Source organism: Balaenoptera acutorostrata, chromosome 3 (assembly GCF_949987535.1).
Source record: "Balaenoptera acutorostrata chromosome 3, mBalAcu1.1, whole genome shotgun sequence".
In the NCBI taxonomy this organism is placed as follows: Eukaryota; Metazoa; Chordata; class Mammalia; order Artiodactyla; family Balaenopteridae; genus Balaenoptera; species Balaenoptera acutorostrata.
In genome coordinates, this window is record NC_080066.1 from 162,718,004 (window position 1) to 162,740,699 (window position 22,696).

Consider the following 22,696-nt stretch of genomic DNA (forward strand, 5'->3'; position numbering starts at 1 on the left):
CTAGATGATGAAGCCAAATGCCAGAGGTTTGTAGAAGGGATACTTTTCCCCAGACACCCATCCCATATTGCATTTCATCCTGCATATGTACCACAGAAAACCAACTAATTAAAGGAGTCCCCTCTACTCTATTTTGAGAGAATAAAATTTCTAGTATTGAACTTATGGAAATTTTGAGGTCTTAATGACTATTTTGCATTTTTCTATTATCTAAAATGTTCATCCTAATTCTGTAGACATGAAATGATATTTGAAGTGAAGTGTTATCATATTTTTCAGATTTCACTTTATAAAACATAAACAATGTTTTATATTAAATCACTCTGACTTCCCCTTATGAACACAAATGAAAGCCTTAAAAACATTGTAACTTGAGCCAATAAATCAAAGGAGAGAAGCCCATAAACTTAACATGACTTTGATGATCACAACCACTGATGCTGGAAAATTAGTTTAATTTTTAGGGTCTACCAAGAAATCTCCAGCTCCCACAGGAAGCAAAGACACACACACACACACACACACACACACGCAAATAAACTTGAGCAGTCACCGCTCTGCTTTACCAAAAAGTAAAACCATGTTCATTGCTTTACAAACAGTTCACCAAGTCTCCATAAAGCAGCATTATCTTGTCTGAAGTTCTTCCCAAATAAACGTTTATTTTGCAGTTAAATAAACTCTTTTTGCATAACTTCTGGGATTTGCAGGTCAACATCATTACCAAGTATGGGTGCTATGCCAGGGAGGAACGGTCTGACATAGTACTTACTGGAATGTCTGTGCTAATGGCGGTACACAAACTGTGTTTTTTGTTAATTTTTCATAATCTTTATTTTTTTCACACTGTAGTAGAAAAACTAGAACGAAGACTTGTGTTTAATAGGATATAGAGCTCATTCATAATCTGTAACGTCTCTGAACAATTATAATGGTACACTGGGACATTGTATTTTAATGTTGAAGTGAAGATTCCATTATAATGTAGAGAGTGGGTGCTATGGTCTGAACGTTTGTGTCCCCGCAAAACTCTTATGTTGGAATCCTAATGCCCAATGTGATGGTATTAGGAGGTGGGCCTTTGGGCGGTTCTTAGATTGTAAGGGGGAAGGCCTCGTGAGTGAGATGTCCTTATAAAAGAGACCCCAGAGCGCTCCCCATCCCCTTCCAGCATGTGAAGACATAATAAGAAGTCTTCAATATGGAAGAGGGCCTTCACCTCACCATGCTGGTACCTTTATCTCAGGCTTTCAGACTCCAAAACTATAAAAGATAAATTTCTGTTGTTTATAACCTGCCCAGTCTGTGGTATTCTGTTAGAGCAACCAGAATGGGCTAAGACAGTGGGGCACCCATACCCTATGGCTTCCTGACTCTGTGAACATATCTAGTGATGCAATGTAGTCCCAGGTTTCTGGACAAGACAACAACTGAATAACAACCTGTATAAAGTAAGCCTCCCTTGCTATGACCTCCCCAAAACAACATGTGCTTTCTCTCTACTCTGACATCACACTTGCTTGCAAATGACCTCTTAAATGCTTTTTATAACTTTTGATGCCTAAAAGCACCCTGAATGCCATGCTTTGTCTCCCCCATGTGTATATGATGGTGCCTAGCACATAGTAGGCACACATAAATGTGTGGTGAGGGAACAATTATACCTGTGAAAAATCAAGTATTTGCAATTCTGATTTGACATTATTTAGCAAATTTTATTAAATGTCTATGAATATCTTGCCTACTGGGCTAGATTTTAGAGATACAAAGAAAATAAGACCCAACAGCTGATTTCAAAGAGCCTAGAATCAATTTAAGTTTGGTTAATCCTGGAATATTTACTTTAAGGTGCTTTTGGAAGCAAAGATCAAAAACTGTTGTAAATTGGCTCACATTGTATATTTTTGCAAAGTTTTATAGATCATACACAATGTTATAGTGCTTTATCATTCTCTATCACACCTGAATATCATCACTGTCATCTAAAAGCCAAAAGGCTTTCTAAGGTTCAGGCTCAGTTTAGTCCTGTGAAATGTCAATATAGATAAAAATATTAAGATTTAAAGCAAAATAAGTGGTGGTATAAATGCTTATAAGATTCTTTCCGTATTAATTACCAATACAACAGTTTTTAAAACTCAGTTTTGAAATGACAAAATTTCTACAAGTTAACTTACATTTATTTTATAGGCAAGTAAAAATTGATTAAAATCAAGTAAATATACATTAATATATTGTATGCTATACATACATGTTATATATGATATTTATATATTAAAATAAATATATATTTAACATATCTATGTTATATACATATATATTATGATGAAGGAAAAGAGAGTGGCTTTGCAGTATGGATACAAAAGAACTACTTCTTTACATAATTCTATCATAATCAGAGAAGAGCTTCGATCTTTATTTATTGTAAAGCCATTCATGAGAGTATATACAGAAATTATCCTCCTTAATGTAAAACTTCTCAATGGAAAATATTGAAGTGTATATTGTTTTGTGCCCTGAATGCCAGTACAAGCTTGATTCATACCTTGACTTGACTTTTAATTAGAAAATCTAGACCAACCAGCCAAGGTTTGAAAACTAGATGGCAGGAGGCAAAGCGAAGTTACTCTGTTTTGAGTCTCAATGTTGTGATAACTTCATAAAGGCCATGTTTAGAGGAAAGGGAAAATTGAGACTAGAGACCAAAATTTCAAAACAGTGAGGGAAGAGTCTCATAGAAGTATAGGGTCAAAAGTCATCTGAAAGATCATTGTGGTCACTTGCATCATTTTACAGCCCATTTTAGAGCAAAGAGGTGCTCTAGCTTGATTGCTTCACAGAGTAAGTTATGGACACAAGCAGAATAAAACTCCAAAGTCTTTTAATTCCTAGTTCAAGATCCTCTCCAATATTAAAAGCCATTTAAAGTATCTGCTGTTGCTTTAAAGGAAAGTGCCTCCTTCTAAGCCTAAAACTGATTGACGAATAAACTCCCTCACAGACACATCCTGAGAACTGAGAGTTTTTAAATCATATAGAAATTACACTCATAGAGCCCCTGCTTCAAAGAACAATATTCAGGGGAGCAGATACTTATAGAAAAGCAAATAAATACTCATGCTATCACATAGCTGATTTAAAATTTTAGCACCAATAGCTTGGCAAAAAAAAAAAAAATACATTTCAAGACATATGAATTGAGGAAACTCTATTCTTTATATCCATCAAGCATTCCATTAAATGTTCCTTAACTTGTCACTTGTGAAACAATTCAATCTGCCACTTCAATTCTAGCAAAGAGTCCTCAGTTCTCTTCTCAGTTCCCTCTCTGTACTCTTTCCTGTACAGTTTTATTCACGTCTATTGGCTTCAATTATCATTAATTAGATTAAAGCTCTTCCATGAATATTTCCATCCCCCATTTTTTCTCTTGCACTCTACACTCATGTGTGTTGGACTCTTCTACCTAGAATGCTTACAAACACCTCTAGTTAAGCATGCTGGATATTGAACGCATTATCAACTTCTTTCAGAGCTTCCTTTTTCCTGTGTTCCTTATGACTTTTGATAGAATTGTCACCTTGCACAATTCTGCTGCTCCCTCACCCTTCACACCTATTCACCTCTGTTAATTCTAGCCCTAAATAGTTCTCAGATTTGTTCTCTGCTTTCATTTCCACCACCTCCACATGACTCCTGGAACTCATCCCCTCCCATGTGATTTCTTCATCTTCTTCCCATTTCTCACACTATTCCATTTCTTCACCCAGCTTGGAGCTGAGGCAATCATGTCACGTCCATAATACAAGGAATATTCTCTACCTTGTAGGTGGGCAAAAGGCCCTTCACAGATGGTCCCTGGCTTTTCTCACTCACCTTATCTTACATCAGTTACCCTAACTTTTACTCTAGTTATCCTGTAGTAAACCACTCTGAAATGTTCAACAATTCCTGAACACACTTGACCCTTTCATGCTCCTGAGCATGCTTGATAAGATATATTTCTCCTTCTCATGTGATGAAATTTTACATATTCAGCAAGATTTGGTTCTCTTGCCTTTCTATAAAACCTTCATTCGACCCCCCAAGACAACCAATAGAACAAGTTCCTCTCTCCCTTAAGTTCCCATAGCAATCTGTTCATATATCTGTTGTGACACTTATCAGTTGCACTGTAGCTCTTTATGTGTCTACCTTTCCTAAATACTGTGAGCTCCCTTAGGTCAAGAATTGTATCACATTCCTCTTAGCAAACAATCAAACTGGAAACAACTACAGTGCTTAAGGACCAAGTAGCATTCATTAGTATGTGTTTGCTAAATAAAGGAATAATGATAAAATGGGTAAATGCATCAGTGGATGAAGGAGTGATGGGTGAATCAAACACAGCCCCTTGATTTTGTATCTCAAGGTCAGACTGCTGTAGGAAATAATTAGGAAAGTTATGTAAGCCTGGCACTGCAGAAGTAGCCACATATGGGATAAAATCTCAGGCAATCAAAAGGGCTCTTGTCCATAGATATGTCCCTGTGAGCTCTTTGATGCTTGTAATTCTTTAAAATAAAACAAAGGTTTTCATTATATAGTTAGGAAAGAAGTTAAATTTAAAAATATGTGTCACTAATTCATAGTGCAATGTGGAGTAAGGGGTTCACATTGAAGTTAATCTCTACCCCTTATGGAATATTACTGCAGATCTGGGCTGCCTGAGACCCAATGCAGTGATGTACTGATTTGACTAATATGTACATCTCTCTGTGCCTTGGATTTTTCATATGTAAAACAGGAATATTTTTCTATGTGTGTTATAATGATAAGAGTAAGTTACTACATGTGCAGTGCTCACAGGAGTGTTTTATACTTAGTTTAAGTTTAATAAATTATTTTAAATTCCCAATATTTTATAACTGATACCAGAATTTCTCTGGTGGGAAATTTGTAATAATAGATAGAATGAGGTTATTTGTAATAACAGAATAGGGTGGGATGCTACAGAAGAAAAGAGTCAAGGAAATAGAACTGGGACTGTCACATGCAATCTTTCCCCCGCAGAAGTATGTTTGAGCCTCTACCCAAATCCATAATAATGGCTGTGCCATTTATTTTTCAGAATATAGTAATATGCCTCCTTACAGTAAGAAGGTTGGGTACTGATGGAAAATACGCAAGACACAGTTTTAAAGTATTTTGTATTTTCTGGAGGAAAACAACATTGAGGGAAGAATTATGAGACATTCACCCACAGTTGAAAAGGAAATAGCCACTATTTAGAAAAGTAACAAGTGAAGTGATGTCACTTATATGTGGATTCTAAAATATGACACAAAGGAACCTATCTAAGAAGCAGAAACAGACTTACAGCTATAGAGAACAGAATTGTGGTTGCCAAGTGGGGGGAGGAGAGGGATAGACTAGGAGTTTGGGGTTCGTAGATGCAAACTATTACATATAGAATAATAAACAACAAGGTCTTACTGTATAGCACAGGGAACTATATTCAATGTCCTGGGATAAACCCAAATGGAAAAGAATACAAAAAAGAATGTATATATATGTATAACTGAGTCACTTTGCTGTATAGCAGAAATTAACACAACATTGTAAGTCAACTATACTTCAATTAAAAAAATAAGAATTAAAAATATTTAAAAACAACAACAAAACCTGTAAGACGAGATGAAAAATAGGAAGAAAAAGACCTAAGAGTAACTCTGTGTGAGTGGGGGAGGGGAGGAATGCTACTGAAAGTGTCAAACAGGCGTGTAATTTTGTAAAAGGCCATTAATCTATTGGAATACTGAGGAAAGGGCAAATAGTCCCTCACCCAAAGAATGAGAAATCTATGTTCAGGTTTTACTTTAAAATATACAGATATTCCAAGAAGGCAGAGAGAAGAAAATAAAAGTGGATCAATAATATTGAAATTATTCAAAAGGTAAATTCAAAGTCCTTTTGCAGTCGACTGGACTGACTTCAGTTATGTGGATCCTACAGCCGTAAAATAACCTGCCATTTATTTATCGCTCCACCATTCTCTTTAAACAAATGAAGATACAAAACAAAACATGTCTCCCTCACCTTTGTATAAAAAGACCAAAATAGTTGTACAAGGACTTAGTTCATGTCTTAAGTTTGTGTTCATCACACATAGGAAAGCTTTTCAGAGAGCAAATTGCTTTCATTTTAGATCCTCGTCATTAACATGATTCAGACTGATCTGCTCCCTTTAGATTAGCAAAGTTGGTGGAAATATATAAATGTAATTCGCATAATATTTATTCAATGTATAATACTATGTATAATTAAATGCAGTACGGCACATATTGAACACAAAAATCTGAAATATATAAAAAGAAAAATGTGACAAATTAAATCAAAGGAAAAAGCTGTAAAAAATAAAAACAAAAATTCAAGACACACAAGAAGTCTGGGACAAGTAAAAACAGGGACATATCTAGCTGCAGAAGGGCAGTACCATATTATTTTAGAAACTAAAACAATAATGGATATTCACAGTTACAAACTTAAGACTTCACAGAAAGTTTACATTATAAAGAATGAATGCAAAATATTTTAGAAAGACATCTGCTTTTTACTGTTAAGTTTTGTATTGATTATGTAGAAAACTCACCTATATGAAACATTTCATTTGAAGACAATGATGGAAAAATAAGGTACTGTTGCATTTATCAATACTATTATGATCATGGCAAGATTGTAAATTGCCTTTCTCACATTCCAAGTAGTCAAAAATAGCTGAGCTGCTTCTGGTCTCTATTATGGCCTGTTTTAATAATGAATACTATGTTAGGGATAATTGAAAAACAAGTAGGCACTGCAGATTATTATTTTGAAATACCTAAATCTTGAAAATCTTTATTAAATTTAATTTAAACAAATTCAATGTGGATAAAAAATTATTTCAGTATAACTTCTAATACCAAAGACCTTTAAAATAGTAAGAGGAAACATAAATGACAATGCTAAGGGCAACAGAACTTGCATTTCACCATTTCCCCAACCTCTAAATGTTTTCTTCCATTCAACATAAAGAATACAGGTCTCAAGGAGCCCTTTGAACTATTTGAATCAATCAAGCAATTCTTGGAGGCAAAGCAAGACAGGACAAAATGCTGTTATAAATTTATACTGTGGGCTAGGTATGGCTGAGACAAATAGTCTAAGCCCACCCACAAATCACTGAATGTCTAATCTGAAAGTTTCTTATCATGCATAAACCCACTAATAAAACACACCAAACAATGGTGCTAAAAAGATGGCTGTGTGTGCACTAAAATTCCTCCTTCCCTCTGGTCGAACATCTAGGTTATTTTGTAGCCTACCTTGAGGTTGGAAGTCTCTATGTGACTAAGTTTTCTCTAAAGGAACACAAGCAGAAGTGCTTTTGTCAAATTCACACCTGGCTCGTGAAGTCCCCCCCGAAATATGCTCCCCACTCCTTCTTCCTCCCTCTGGAAATAGAGACCATAGTAACATCCCACCTAGGTGATGGTTGAGCTTCAAGACCCAAGGAGCCTGGGTCTGTGTGTGATCATTTGGAGATAGTGATCCTGCAGATACGAACCCCAGCGCATCACCCTTACATGAACGAACAATATCTACTGTGTTAAACCACTGACATTTAGTGTCTGAGTGTTCTCATTGCCTAGCTTACCCTCACTAATTCAAACAGTTAGGTAGAGAGTTTGGAGTTAGATAAATCTAGCTTTCTGTCTCCACTCCCTATTTATTAAATGTGTGGCTTTAGGTAAGTCTCTCAAACTTTGAAAGCCTCCATTGCCTCATCTTTCAAAAGAGAAAAAATAATACCCCATACCCACCTCAGAGTGGCAATATGAGTTTTAAATAATATTTGATAAAATATTTAGCACACTGTCTAACAAAATATTTAATAAATGTGAGTTATTATAATTTAGTTTGGTAATTAAGTACCATAAATATTATTCAAAATAAAGAAAATAAATATCTGAATAGCTTTGTTCTTTTTTTAAATTTACTTTTATTTATTTATTTTTGGCTGTGATGGGTCTTTGTTGCTGTGCGCGGGCTTTTCTCTAGTTGCGGCTAGCGGGGGCTACTCTTCGTTGCGGTGCGCGGCTGTCTCATTGCAGTGGCTTCTCTTGCTGCAGAGCACAGGCTCTAGGCACACAGGCTTCACTAGTTGTGGCACATGGGCTTAGTTGCTCCACAGAATGTGGGATCTTCCCGGACCAGGGCTCAAACCCATGTCCCCTGCATTGGTAGACGGATTCTTAACCACTGCGTCACCAGGGAAGTCCTGAATAGTTTTTAAGACTATATACATATGTATGTACATATAGACTCTCACCTCAATATAACTCAAATGGCAATTCGATTTTCTCTACCAGAAAACTGCAAACAAGGGGATCCTTTAAATAGTTTTAAATTCAAAAATAGAATAGCAAATGTGATCTAGACACCTCAAAGCAAGCAAGTAGGACCATCTTTATGCATTACGTAACACACAAATGCACACTCATGTTCACACACACACACACACACACACAACCTATTTAGTGAAGATTCTTCCAAGAAGACACCTTTATTCCACTTTATACAGTGAAGGTAAAACCACTTAAAAATGGTAAAACAATTATCTCACTGTTCCTATGAAGGGATTCCATATAAAATATTTGAAGTTTATGAAAGTGAAGTCCTAGTTCTTATTTGTGCTCTGTTTCACAAACTAAAAATTAAAACGGAAATATATAGATCCCTAAAGGCAAAGAGTCATCCCATGTCAAACTCACATTGACAACACTTTAAAATAATTGTGTTCTAAAAATGAGAGTGTCAACATTATAATTTTATTGCTTATTGGTCTCAAGTACACTGGAATTAGATTCAATACCAGGATGTAAGAAGAGTGCAATAAGCAAGACCTTTCTCCTCTTTTTAAAAATACATCTCAATAATACATGGTAACGTGCCTTTGTCTTCATCTTTAGTTTTATTAGCACTATTTCGAATTGTAAGATCTTTATCCCAGCCCACCAGCTCCCTCCACCCCCTCCGCTTCGCCTTTTCTTCCTTCACCATTGTTCCCCTAAACTACAAGACCATCTGTTCACTTGGCAGATGCAAGTCAGTTCTATAATTGTTGTCATTCTTAGCATAGTGCAAACCCTGCACAATCAAAAGGACGAGAAGTACTACATTCATGAGTTAGCCAAATGTATATTGTTGTCAAAATTACTTGTCAAAATGTCAAAGGGAACAATATTTGATTTTCAAAGCACAGCATACATCTACCCAGATTACAATATGAAGGCTCTATTATGCTGTTACTTATGCAATGCGTCATTCAGATTTTGACTAAAGTAAATGGCATGAGCTCTCACATGCTCTGATTTCTATTGTGTTAAAGGAGCATAGGAGTTAGTTACAAAGTCCTTTGTTCAAGCAGTGAATTGAGAGGTTTTTCTGAAGTATATCGAATACACACATTTGGAAGACAATCTCTGGTATGAATGCACCTCACTTTTAAACAATGCCAATATATGATAATCAGGATTCAAATATAGAATATATTAAACGTGGAATTGGGGGATTTTCAAGACAAAAGGCAATAAGGCATTGTATTAGATTTTTACTTCTGCTATAACAAATTGACACAAACTTATTGGCTTAAAACCACACAAATTTATTATCTTACATTTCTATAGGAGTCTGACATGAGTCTTCCAGGACTAATATCAAATGTCAGCAGGGCTGCTCTCCTTTTTAGAATCTCTAGCAAATAATTCATTTCCTTGGGTCTTCCAGCTTCTAGAGGTAACCCCCGTTCCTTGGCTGTGGCCTCCTTCCATCTTCAAAGCCGGCAGCATCGTTGAATCTCTCTGACCATTCTGCTATAGTCACATCCCCTCTCGGACAATAGCCAGGGAAGGTTCTCTGCTTTTAAAGAATCATGTGATTGGTTTGGGCTCATCAGGATAAACCAGGATAATCTCCCCAACTCAGAGTCCTTAACCTTAATCACATCTGCAAAATCCCTTTTTCCACTAAGGTAATGTATACGCAGGTTCCAGGTGTTAGGGTGTAGGTGTCTTTGGGAAATATTACTCTGCCTACCACAGTTTTCATCCATCTCAAGTTCTTCTTTTACAAATGACAAGAGACATAAAAGGGGCTGTATTAGCTTAAAGTCAAACAAATACTGAAAAATTAAAACTATAACCCTAAGACTCCAGTTCCCTGCTCTTGTAACTAAAATATTTCACTTTTCTTTGTAATTTGACATGATTCATCCTGTGAAAAAGAAATGAACCAAAGAGTCCTCTAAATAGCATTTGTACTTCAGAGCTCTAATAGCAGACCTAAATTGCTATTTGATGATACAAATCAGTAGTACATGCGAGTTTTCAGCAATGCATAGACCTCCCAGACTTAGAGTAGGTGTTTAATTAATATATATGTACATATTTAATTGATGACAACAGTGATGATTTCATAACACAACACAATCCCTAAGGCTCTAAAGATACTTTTAATTTCTAACTGATTTATGAAATAATCTTAACATACACATGTTGACAATAGATGAGTAAGAAACCAACTGACTAGAAGGTCTGTACATGTAAACCTTCTACAAATACTTATTAAGCGGCTACTCCAGGGTAAATGTTGAACTAGATGCTGGAGATAAAGGATAAATAGGTCATAGAACCGCCCTGAATTAACTCAGTGTTATCGGGTACCATGTGCTCTCATAAAGTGCATGAAAGGTGAATAGTGGGGGAAGCAGCTATGGCTGGAAAGGGAATCAAAAGACAAAGTGGCATTTGAGATGAATTTTGAAGAATAACTGGGATTTTAAACATTCAGAGAAGTAGTAATAGGCTTTCCTTTATGTTCTCAGGAACCAGGTATCAGGTACCTGATTAATCAAATAAAATAGTATCAGGTTAATCAAATGAAAAAAAGTGTAGCAAAATTAGCCTCTAAGAAACTTACGTGCCCCACATCATATTTTCCTCCCAACTTTTCTTTTGTATTTAAAAATGGACCAGAGATTATCATACTAAGTGAAGTAAGTCAGAGAAAGACAAATATCACATGACATTGCTTATATGCAGAATCTAAAAAAAAAAGTGATACAAATGAACTTATTTACAAAACAGAAATAGACTCACAGACTTAGAGAATGAACTTATAGTTATCAAAGGTGGGGGGGAGGGACAAATTGGGAGTTTGGGATTGACATGTACACACTACTATATATAAAATACATAAACAACAAGGACCTACTGTATATAGCACAGGGAACTCTACTCAATATTCTGTAGTAACCTAAATGGGAAAAGAATCTGAAAAAGAATAGATACACATATATGTATAACTGAATCACTTTGCTGTACACCTGAAACTAATACAACATTGTAAGTCAACTATACTCCAATATAAAAGAAAATTAAAAAAAAATAAAAATCATGGGAAAAATTTTAAAAAATATATAAAGTAAAAAATAAATAACTAAATAAAAATAAAAATGTAAGTCTGAGGGTGAACAACAGCACACTCTACAACAAGGCCACTGGATTGCTTTCCCCATTAAGCCATTTTGAGCTCCTGAGCTGATTGTGTGTGTCTGCTCTGCTTGGTAAATGCTTTAGGGAGGATATAAACCCTCACCTACAGACTTGCTGTCACATGAAATGTAAGTTTCAGCCCTGGAGAATTTCCAAACACATGCCCTTCAATAAAATGTTGACTTGTCTTCAAGAACTGCTAAGCCACATCAAAACTAGACACTTTAACTTGGGAACATTCAATAAATAATAACATCATTAGTAATGACTAAGATTTTATGGAATTTTTTGGAAAGTAACAGTATTTCAGTATGTATTCAAGTATTCCATAAATAATTATTAAGCTACTACTATGTGCCAGACACTCTTCTATGCATTGAAAAAGTGAGAAAAACAAAGTCCTCCCTCTTTAAAGAGATGAATATATAATATGGCAGATGATAAAAAGTGTTATAGAGAAAGTTAAATGTAGAGTAAGGTACTAACAAAATGGTATCAGTGTATTGTTATTCTTAGGATTCCTAGAGGAACACTCATGGCATACTTGAGCACGTAACTGAGTAAAGTGAATGAAGAATTCAGGCAAAAGGAACAGGAAGTACAAAAGTCACAGAAGAGAACAAGCACAAGTGTTTTGGATGTACATCAAGGAAAGCAATGAGACAAGACTAGCGTAAGCAAGGAGAAATGTGGAAGGAGATGAGGGCAGACGAGTAGCTGCAGACGTCCCCACATAGGGCCTTGATGGATTTTGTTTTGACTCCAGTGAGAAGGTACTAGCGGATTTTGAACAGGATTTATCTGGCTTCTGTTGTGCAAGGGGGTAAGCAAAGAGATAATTAGGAATCCATTACAAATTTATTTCTGCTGTTTTTCAAAATGGAGATCATAGATCAATCTATACTGGAGCAGAATGATGATAAAGTTGAATCCATGTGGCCAAGAAAAGTTGTAAAACTTGTGGAATTTTGAATAGCAAGATATGATTCTAGAATATCACAGAGACATTGAATAATATTAAAACTATTGTCACAAATCATTACAGTCATTATTTGTAAGACATTATTTAGAAAATACTTATCTATAGTCAATTGTGTCACACACTCAATTAACTTCCCTCGTTTTAAATATTTGTGCTGAGTATTTATTTTTAGTACACATTCTTACTAGCCTGTTTACTTATTATATTCATTTGTTATATTTAGTAACACACATATTAGAAAAAATAGTGTCTCAAAATTACTAGAACTTATATATGTTGCTAAATAACATTTTCAGATATACCCATCAGTATTTTCTTTGGAAAAGTCAAGATTTACCAGGTATTATCGTAATGGTCAAAGCCTACACAATGGTAAAATCACATCTGAACATGTATACTTCTAAATTATTAAGAAAGTCTTTAATAAGTCCATGTGTTTAAAATCCCCCATTCTAATGAAACATTTGTGATATTTAGTTTCTAGGCCATATGTACAATTGCTTTGCAGATTTCTTGGTACATGGATAATTTTTTTTTTTTTGGTTGGGTATTGGTTGCTAAGTTTACAGTCTTTTTTCTCTGCTAATAACGGACTATATTGGGTGTGTAACTTGAATCTCCTAGGCACTCAGAATCTGATTGCCTCAAGTCTCATTTTCTAGGCTTTCTTTGTATCCAATGCTGAATTTTCAGATTCCTGCCCTGCCTCAGCTGACACTGGTCCTCTTGCTAGCTGTATACACCCTTGTCCTCAATGAATAAGGGCTTGATTGTGCATCGATTAAAATGGCTTATTTTACTGTTAAAGTAAATTACACAGAAATGGCATTTCCTCCCAAACAAAGAAAAATAATACCATAATAACGCAAACTTGACACTTCCCTAATGCTTTAATCTGACAACCTCAGCACATTTAACAAAGAGCAATTAATTAACCCTTACAACATTCCTGTCAGGAAAGCCTGATTGCACCCACTTTACCAATGAAATGCTAAGAGGTAACATACCTTGGACAAGGTTACACAGTTTGCTTGTGACAGACCAGGGACCATAACTCAACAGCCTTGGCCCCGGGCTCCCAGGCAGTCAGCAAGTACTAATCAGGGGAACATGTTACTTCTGCTCAAACTACTAAAATCCCCATTTCATAAGGATCCTTGAATGGCTACTCACACAAAGGCTTTTTTTGCTATTTAGTCATCATTTTCATCCAAGTTTATCACCAGGAGGAAAAAGAACTTGAAAGTCTATAAGCTTGAAAATCCATAAGCCCATCTCGTCAAGGGAACTGTTATATTTTTAAAAAAAGAAAAAAAAAAAAAGGCTGAGTTAAATGTTAAGTAGTGAAATATGACCAAAGAAGAGGTTTGACAGAAGAGAGCTAGTGCCCAAGGGTGCCACCTGGGCAAATTACAAAGTGTAGCAGTCAATGCATTCAATGTCGATTTTCCTGATAAATTTACATCCATGACTTATAATACCAGGAAGAGGAAACATTTCCTTGTGATTCCCATGCACAAGCAGAACCAGCCTGTAAAGAAGATGTAAAGCCATTTGGGAACACTATTGGGTATATCCATCCAGTTAGGAAGCTTGTGTGTGTGTGTGTGTGTGTGTGTGTGTGTGTGTGTAAGCAATAAACTTTGTGACTCCACTGTCAGTCATGTGACCTCATCAAAAGCTGTGCCCGCAGTTAAATTGGATCCCAAAGCATCAGCAGGGATGGCTAGCATCACACTGACATTGTAGCCGCTAAGTCTGTAACGACCAAGCTTCAGTGGGTTCCTGATGTCAAGGGCAGAGAGCCCACATCATTCCCCTTCTCATGCTGTTCCAAGAGAACATAACTAGTTAAGCCCCTCATTAAAAGTTATGTTTCCTTAGAAGTGTCCTTAATGAGAATCTGAATTTAGAAAAATTTACATAGGGCTTTCCCTGCCCAAGACACCATGCTTGTTTAAGCTGTGGAAGATCAACAGCTGACTCACACTTAGGCCATTATCATAAACACATAATGGAGAAATAGACTCAAGCACTGCCCTTCTTGCCCACAGCTTCATTTCAACCTATCCCCTTCCCTTAACCTAAAGGAGTTAGCTCTTCTGCCTCTACATGACTTTGATGCCCATGGTCCTTCCCATTTTCCAAGTTCATCAGCCCCTTTTTGGGACCAGGCCTTCAAACCAGCAGCACCCCAAGCACAGTCATTGCAGCAATGTTCTCTCCAACATCCCATATCCTCTCCTTCTCCTGAGGTCACTGCTGTAACTTCTTTTCCAGTCTCTAATCCCAAAGAAACACCACTATCTATTTTCTGTTTCTTGTCCTCCTCTGTCTGCCCTTCCATTCTGTGACCTTTCATCAACCATGTGTTGATCGTCTTTTACATTGTCAGGCTCTGAATTGTGGCTTGGGGATTTAGTGGTGAATCTGTCACAAACTGTACCCTTGGACAGCTTCCAGTTTAGTGGAATCTCAAATGTGTTCATTTACTTATCTAAATATGAGATCGGAATATGCACAATGCAATAGGAAGCACAGAGGAGGGGTGCACAATTCATTTATGGGAGAGTGGTGGGAGGAGCCAGGGTAGAATCCCCACCTCTAATTGACCCACACGGGCTAGTCCTCAACCCTTCCTCTGGCTAGTTATAAATGCTTTCTAAATGTTGATAAAACCAAGGCCATCTAATATGAGCTACCACAGCATTTTTCCTTCCTATTTTACAATATCTCTCCTTGTTACTCTCTTCCTGTTACCCCTAGTACAGTACCTTGTGCTTAGAAGGCTTTAAATAAGTGTGTACAGATGTCAGCTTCTGTGAAGCTCTGTCAGCTTCTCAGTGAAGCTTTCCTAATAATGCTGTGAAAATTCTAAACCCCAAACCTCCCCATTTCCGTCACCCACTATTTTTTCCTCAGCACCCCTCACCATCTAGCGTACCAAACTTATTTCTTTTGCATTCAACTATCTCCTTTGACCAGAGTGAACGTTTCATAAGGACAGGAACTTGGGACTGATTTAGGCACTGTGTGTGTATAGCATGCGGTAAAAGTACAAGAAGCATTTTTTGCATAAATAGTTGATCTGATTTCCACTGTGACTCTGAGCCAATCTTGCTTTCCAATTATGAACTCAACATTTTTCACGACTAGATAAGACCATTGACTGAATTCCTCTGAATGCAGAGAAAGCAGAGAATTTTCAAAAAGAAACATATAATGGTCAGTGCTATGATTAAAAATGAATCAGGAGAAGAGATAGAGAGGAAAGAGTTTTGCTATTTTATCTAGGACAGTCAGAATGGGTGTCCAGAAAGAGGTGATGCTTTTGTAGGCTCGACTGATATAATTCAGTTTAACACAAACTAATATTGATACAAGTTTCTTAAAGCTCTGGCTAAAATGCAGATTCTGATTCAGTAGGTCGGCGGGGGGGGGGGGGGCAGAGATTCTGCATTTCTGACAAGCCTCTGGGTGTAGCCCATGCTATGTGCCTGCAGAAGCAGTATATGACTTATAAATTGAAGAAAAGTAGATTATTAAAAAATGGCAAAACTCACAGAAAAGCTGAAATTCTTATTGGATATGTTAAAAAAGGAAATATAACTTGACATCCATTTGAACAGGGATAGGCTATTCCAATTATTTAATAGCTGTTTGGTCTCATAGGTATTTGATCATATTTAAAAAATAACTTGATTTTATATTTCATATTCTTTATTAAAATATTAAAATGCAAATAAAAAGGAAAGCAGGATAAGCTATTTATAAATCCATTTGCTACAGACAGCATTCTGGTTTATGCATTACAGTTTGTTTTCGTTTTTGCTTTTACATCTTAGAATTATGCGTAACTAACATTTAAAATATATTATGACATGCACAATTTCATGTCAATAAACATTAATCTGTATAAACTTTTTTTGCCATAGCAACTAACATTTTAATTACCCAATAAATGCATGTTCATTATGGGAAAATAGGAAAAACAGGTAAGCATAAAAAACAAAGCAATCATAATATCATTACACAAATATATATATGCATATGTATTTGCATCTTTCTAGACATTTTTCTATATATACTTCTACCTAACTTAACCTTTAAGTATAAAAAAAGAACTTACTGTACTCATGATTCTTAAGTTTGCTTTGTAATTTCTAAATCATTCTGAGGCAAAATACCCCATTTTATGAAGGTACTATTCTTATTCAAACCTTTGCTTATAGGTATTCAGAGTGGTTCTAGTTTCGAAAGAAACATCTTTGCATTCTGCACCAATTATTTTTTAGAATAAATTCTCAAAGGTCAAATTGCATCAACATACTCATTTTTAAAGTTTTTTGTTTGTTTTTTATTTTAAATATACATGGTCAAAATTGCCCTCTAGAATTTTTTTCATATTAAGAATTTTGCCACCAGCATATGTGGGCGTACTTCTCCTACATCCTATCTAGCATTTATTATTATTCTTTTTAAAACCTTACTAATATTCTAAGTGAAATGTCATGCTTTATAAATTATATTTGTAAGATTGTTTATACGATTTAAATGTCTTCATATTTATTGGTCCACTGAACTTTTTCAGTGTCTTCCTATGGATGCTAATTGCTCATTTTTTTCTAGCACATTGTTTATCTTTTATTTATCTCTCCTCTCTAACAAAATAATAATTGCTTATATGTACTGAGCAGTTACTCTGTGTACAATGCTAAAGCTGTAATATCCATTAGTTATCTTTTCCTCTGAAATAGCTAATATTGCTCAAACTTACAAATTTGAAATATCTCTTCATATAATAAGAATATTTATCATTTTTCCATCATATATGTCATTATTTCTCCCCAATTTGTAATTACTTTTATGACTTCTTAATGGTGTAGCCTTGTTAATGGGGACTCTTTCTTTTTGGTTGGTTGGTTTGTTTTTTTGGTCACATAAAATTTATAATAATGTATTACACAGACACATCTTTCAATGATTTTGATGTCAGGCACAAAAAGATTTTCTCAATCTTGAAATAAATAAACGTTAGCTACATTTTCTCTTTCTCAGTTCAACTTTTTACATTTAAATCTTTATTCCATTAGGGGTTTATTGCGTATATGATATAAAGAGAATTCTAACTTTTTATTTACAAATAATAATCTATTTGTCCCCAAATCTGGCTTTTCAAATAATTTATCCCTTCCCCACTAATATGAGGTGATCACGTTATCATAATCACAACTTTACTAATAATTTTTCATTGTTTCTAACTTTTTTCCTCATTCAGCTATCCTTGTAGTTTAATATATAAAGGGGCATATTTGCCAATGTTACCTTTTTCTTCTGCAAATTATTTTGCTATTATTTTTTTACATAGAAAAAATTAGAAATTACTCACCTTATTCATTAATTTGGACAAAAATGATATATTTTTATTATCATTCTTCCAATCTGAAAGCATGGCTGATTATTCTTATTCAACTCTTTCATTTTAAAACATAGTAATATATTGTAGTTTTATATAAAAACCATTTTTAACTTTTAAATTTTTATTATTTCTAAGTATTTATACTTTGGGTTGCTATTGCAAACAACTTTTTAAAAATCTATTTTTACCTTTTCATGGCTAGTACATAGCAAAAGGAGTTATTTTGTTCCAAATTTTTACAACCAGCTACCACATTTAATGTACTAATTATTGTATTTTTCAGTTGATTTGTTCAGTTTTTTCAAGGTAGACTATAAAACTTGCAAATAAAGATAAAATAAATTTATTTCCTTCTGTCCAACTCCTGTTTATTTCATTGTCTTATTATATTGGTTAGGAGTCCTAATATAATGCCAAAGAAGTTGGTGGCAGCAGATATCCATAGCTTATTCATGTCGCTAAAGATAAAATGTCAGGGGTTCTACGATTTAGCTGCGGTGGTGGCTCTTTGATTCAGATGGATAATCTTTACCATTTAGAAGACATTTCCTTTTATCCATAGACTGATAAATTAAATGTTTTTATTAAATGAGAAATGGTTTTTAAATTTAATTGAATATCTTTTTAGTATGCGCTGAGATGATGGTGTGGTTCCCCCCGTGGATCTTGTAATATAACAGATGTTATCAATAGATTTTGTTAATATTGACCACTCTAGAATTCTTGGAATTAAATCTTACTTGGTAACATTTATTAACACCAGAGTCTTGATTTAGATATTTGTGTTGTTATTATTGTATTCAACTTCTCTGCATTTATATATCTGTGAGGTTGTTTTTGGTTTGCTTTATTATTTGACATTGTCAGATTTATTTTTAAGGTGAATTGATTGAGAGGTTTTCCACTTTTTCCAAAACATTTAAAATATTGTGGCATATATCTCTTGAAAGTTTATTAGCAGTAGCCTATATTCATTTCCTAAAACTGCTGGAACAAATCACACACACAAATGAGTGGCTTAAAACAACAGTAATTTATTTTCTCCGTTCTAGGGGCTTGAAGTCTGAAGTCAAGATGTCGGCAGAGCTATGCTCCCTCTGAAGACTCTAAGGAAGAATCCTTCCCTTCTTCCCGGCTTTTTGGTGGCTCCCGGGAATTTTTGACTTTCCTTGGCTAACAGTTGACTCACTCCAATCTCTGCCTTTATCTGTACTTGGCCTAATTCCCTGTATGTATCTCTTTGTATCCTCTCCTCTTCTTATAAGAACACCATCACTGAATTTAGAGCCCACCCTAAACCAGTATCACCTTATCTTAATTAATTACATCTGCAAAGGCTCTATTTCCAAATAAGGTCATATTCTGAGGTTCCAGGTGGACACCAGTTTTAGAGAGGACTCTCTTCAACCCAGTACACAGCCCATAAAAATCTCATGGGTCTGGTGCTTTTTTGCCTACATGTAGATGAAAAAGCATTATTCAAAAGAAAAATAAAATCACTTTGAATCAGTTTATTCACTCCAGACGTCCTATGTTTACTGTATTAGGAGATCAGGTAATTAATCAAATGATAATCCAACAGAATTACCATGGCTTTATTTATTTATTGTACTGTCAAATATGTAAAATTACTTGTATTGATTTGTAAATACAAATGGATCTCAGTCAAAAGTATTTTAAGGTAGTGCTTAGAATTTGTCTGTTTTATCTGCTCAAGAGTTTGATAAGGAGAACAGAAGCCACTCATTGTATCCCAGATATAAAGATTTTGACATTTATTAGTGCTTACATGATCACTGGAAGAGCTGAGAGAGTAGCCGTCTGGGAAGCTACCATTGAAAGTCATGGGAAAACCGCCATCAGTGGTCACACAAACTGACATTAAAAATGTCTGATTCAGTAAACTTTTTGTAATGAAAAAACCGTGAAGCCATCAGACAAGGCAGATCTCCTATATCCTCGAGGGGAATAGATGGCAGCATTCTGGAAAGGTACAGAGGACTCAGCCGGGCTGCCCAGATCCGCTGTGTAATCCGCATATTCTTTTCGACCTGCATGTCTTTGGGTTCGGAGCCCTGGGTTGCATGGACATACCGCTGCTGTGGTCTCACCCCACCTACTAGTGAGTCTTCTGTCCCACTGTGATACGGTGTGAACCCCCTCGTACTGTACTGTTATTGATGTCTTCTCACATTGATGATACAACAGCAATGGCATTTTAAAATTATTGTTAAAAGATTAACGGGCAATACAGTGTTTACTCAAATTTACCTGTTTAAGGAAAAACACTACAAAAAGACCTGAGGATACCAAATAGAAAGAGAGGGTGGTGCCTCGGAGTCTGTATGAGATGATGATGAAGAAGAAATAAAGTCTTTACAAGATGGGAAAAAAAAAAAACTCAACTGGAAGCACGCAAGTGTTAGATCTCAAGAGCTTGCTGGAAGCCTCTGTGATTTTTGGTCTACCTGCAAGTCTGGCTGTGATTACTTCCAGAAAATAATGGCTCTGGTTCATTTCTACTTTCTAAGTTTAACATGAGCTCCTCTCATTGGCAATAGTGAAGCCAGAACTGCACGGGAAATGTGACTCTGCGAAACAGTTTCCATCTTTTCAAGGAGTGGAGGTGGTACCAATTTGACATTAAGTAATGTAGCATGTCTGGCATCAAGCAGACTAAGCCTCATGCAAAGGGTGGTCAGAGATTTTGGTTATTTAGCTATTGGTTGTTCTCTTAAAAACTGTAAAGAAAAAAGAGCTGGGAATCTTACCTCTTGGTAGATGAATTGCGCAGACTTATGCATTTTAGACCTTAAACTCCATCCTTTGCTGTTTGAAATACTGCTCAAAGTGAAACATCATTAAAAAGGGAAGAAAGTCCTAGGACTCCTAAACAGGCAATTATTTTCTGTATTCTTGCCATTGTATTTGTAGAGAAACAATTAAGCAATAAGGCAAATGCATTAGCTCTAAGGAGCGTTTGCTATATATGAAATTTCAGAGACATCTCTTTGCTTAAGCATAAATATTATCAACAATATTACAGCTAATATCTAGTTATTATACACTCACTATGTACCAGTCATTGCCTTAAACCCAGTATCTTATTTAATGTTCTCAGAAACTCTATTAAGTAGGTACTAAATATCAAAACCCAATTTTTAATTATGATGATTCTGAGGATGGTAAGAAATACAGTGACTCTTAGAACTCAGAGTGGAATTAATCTTTCTGTTGGTTGGACATGTAGCTACTATTCATTAAGTTGTGTAGCTTATTTTGTAATGAGTTAAAGGCCTAAGTAGCCACATGATTTGATGAAATTCTTCTTAAAAGAAATCATGTGTAGAATTTGTGTGAAATATTTACATTAGAATTTATTGGTCTAAGAGTTTGTCCATTACATATCCATCCTTTTACAAACTGAGCAAACTAATCTTACCTTTCCTAGATTAAGAATTCCTCTATAGTTCATTTGATCACTGGTGAGCAAAGGAGAAATTCAAATCATAAAAGAAATTCCATCTCTTATTTTGAGGTCTTGACCTCTTTGAAGGATAAACAGTGCTACTTTCAGCAAAGGAAAGAAAGTAAAGAGCTCTCATAATTTAATGTCAGATGTGTCAGTTTAACTGGAAATGTTCAAATCTTAATAGACTGTAAATCAGGAGAGCCTATGACATAGTAATTGAGCGAACATTAGCCTTTCACCTTCATGAATTTGGGGATGAATCTGACTTAGGTTAAGGGGAAAAAATTCTAGTAATTTTCCGTGCCCACTGGTCTGTGATCCAAAATTGCATTAGCCCCCAGTTTCGTTAAAGAGGGCTGACAGTTAGATGATTCCAAACCCCTTGGGTCAATTTTTTCAATCATTCATAGAGGTACTGACAGTGGAAAGTATTAAGAAACTGAGGAACACTAACTCAAAAGTTATCATTCAAGTTTCAAGCATATTTTTAAAATAAGATAAATTTAAAAACACAATCATTTGACAGGATTTTTCAAAATAAAATTTCAGCAGATATAATGTATTTTTGTATTGTATTGTTTTATAGTGTTAAAAATCTTTTAAATCATGTAGTCTTTAATTCCATGTGTTGAGGATGTCAAATACATGCCCATAGCAAAGAACATGCACTGACTGACAAGTACCAAGAAAATAAAATGGACTAAAAGTACAGCAAATATGTTCAAAGTTATCTGTAATCAAATATATGTAAATTAACCTAAAAGGAATATTATGTTTTGCCAACAAACTAATAATAGTACTCACTCTTATCTGGGGTCATAAAAACAATTACTTTTATGAGTGATTGAAATAGGTATAAGTTGGTAAAACACTTCTGGAAAAGAGTTTATCAGCATATACCCACATAAATTAAAATTACAAACTTTTCACCAAATTATTTTCCTTGTAGGAAATTTTCTTAAGAAAATTATCCAAAATATAGATATATACACAAATTGTATATATAGCATATTTGATTCAACATTATTATAATGATAAAAGTATAATCTAAATATTCAATTTTTAAAAATTAAGATAAATTAGAGTACACCCACATAATGAAATACAATGCAGCAAATAACAAGGAGTTAGAAAATCTTTCATGAAAAGGAAAATATTGGTAAGAAAGTCATCACTGAAAAATGTAGAATAGAAATTGCTTTAAAAATATTGTCTTGACAATGTGGATGGATCTAGAGGGTTTATGGTAA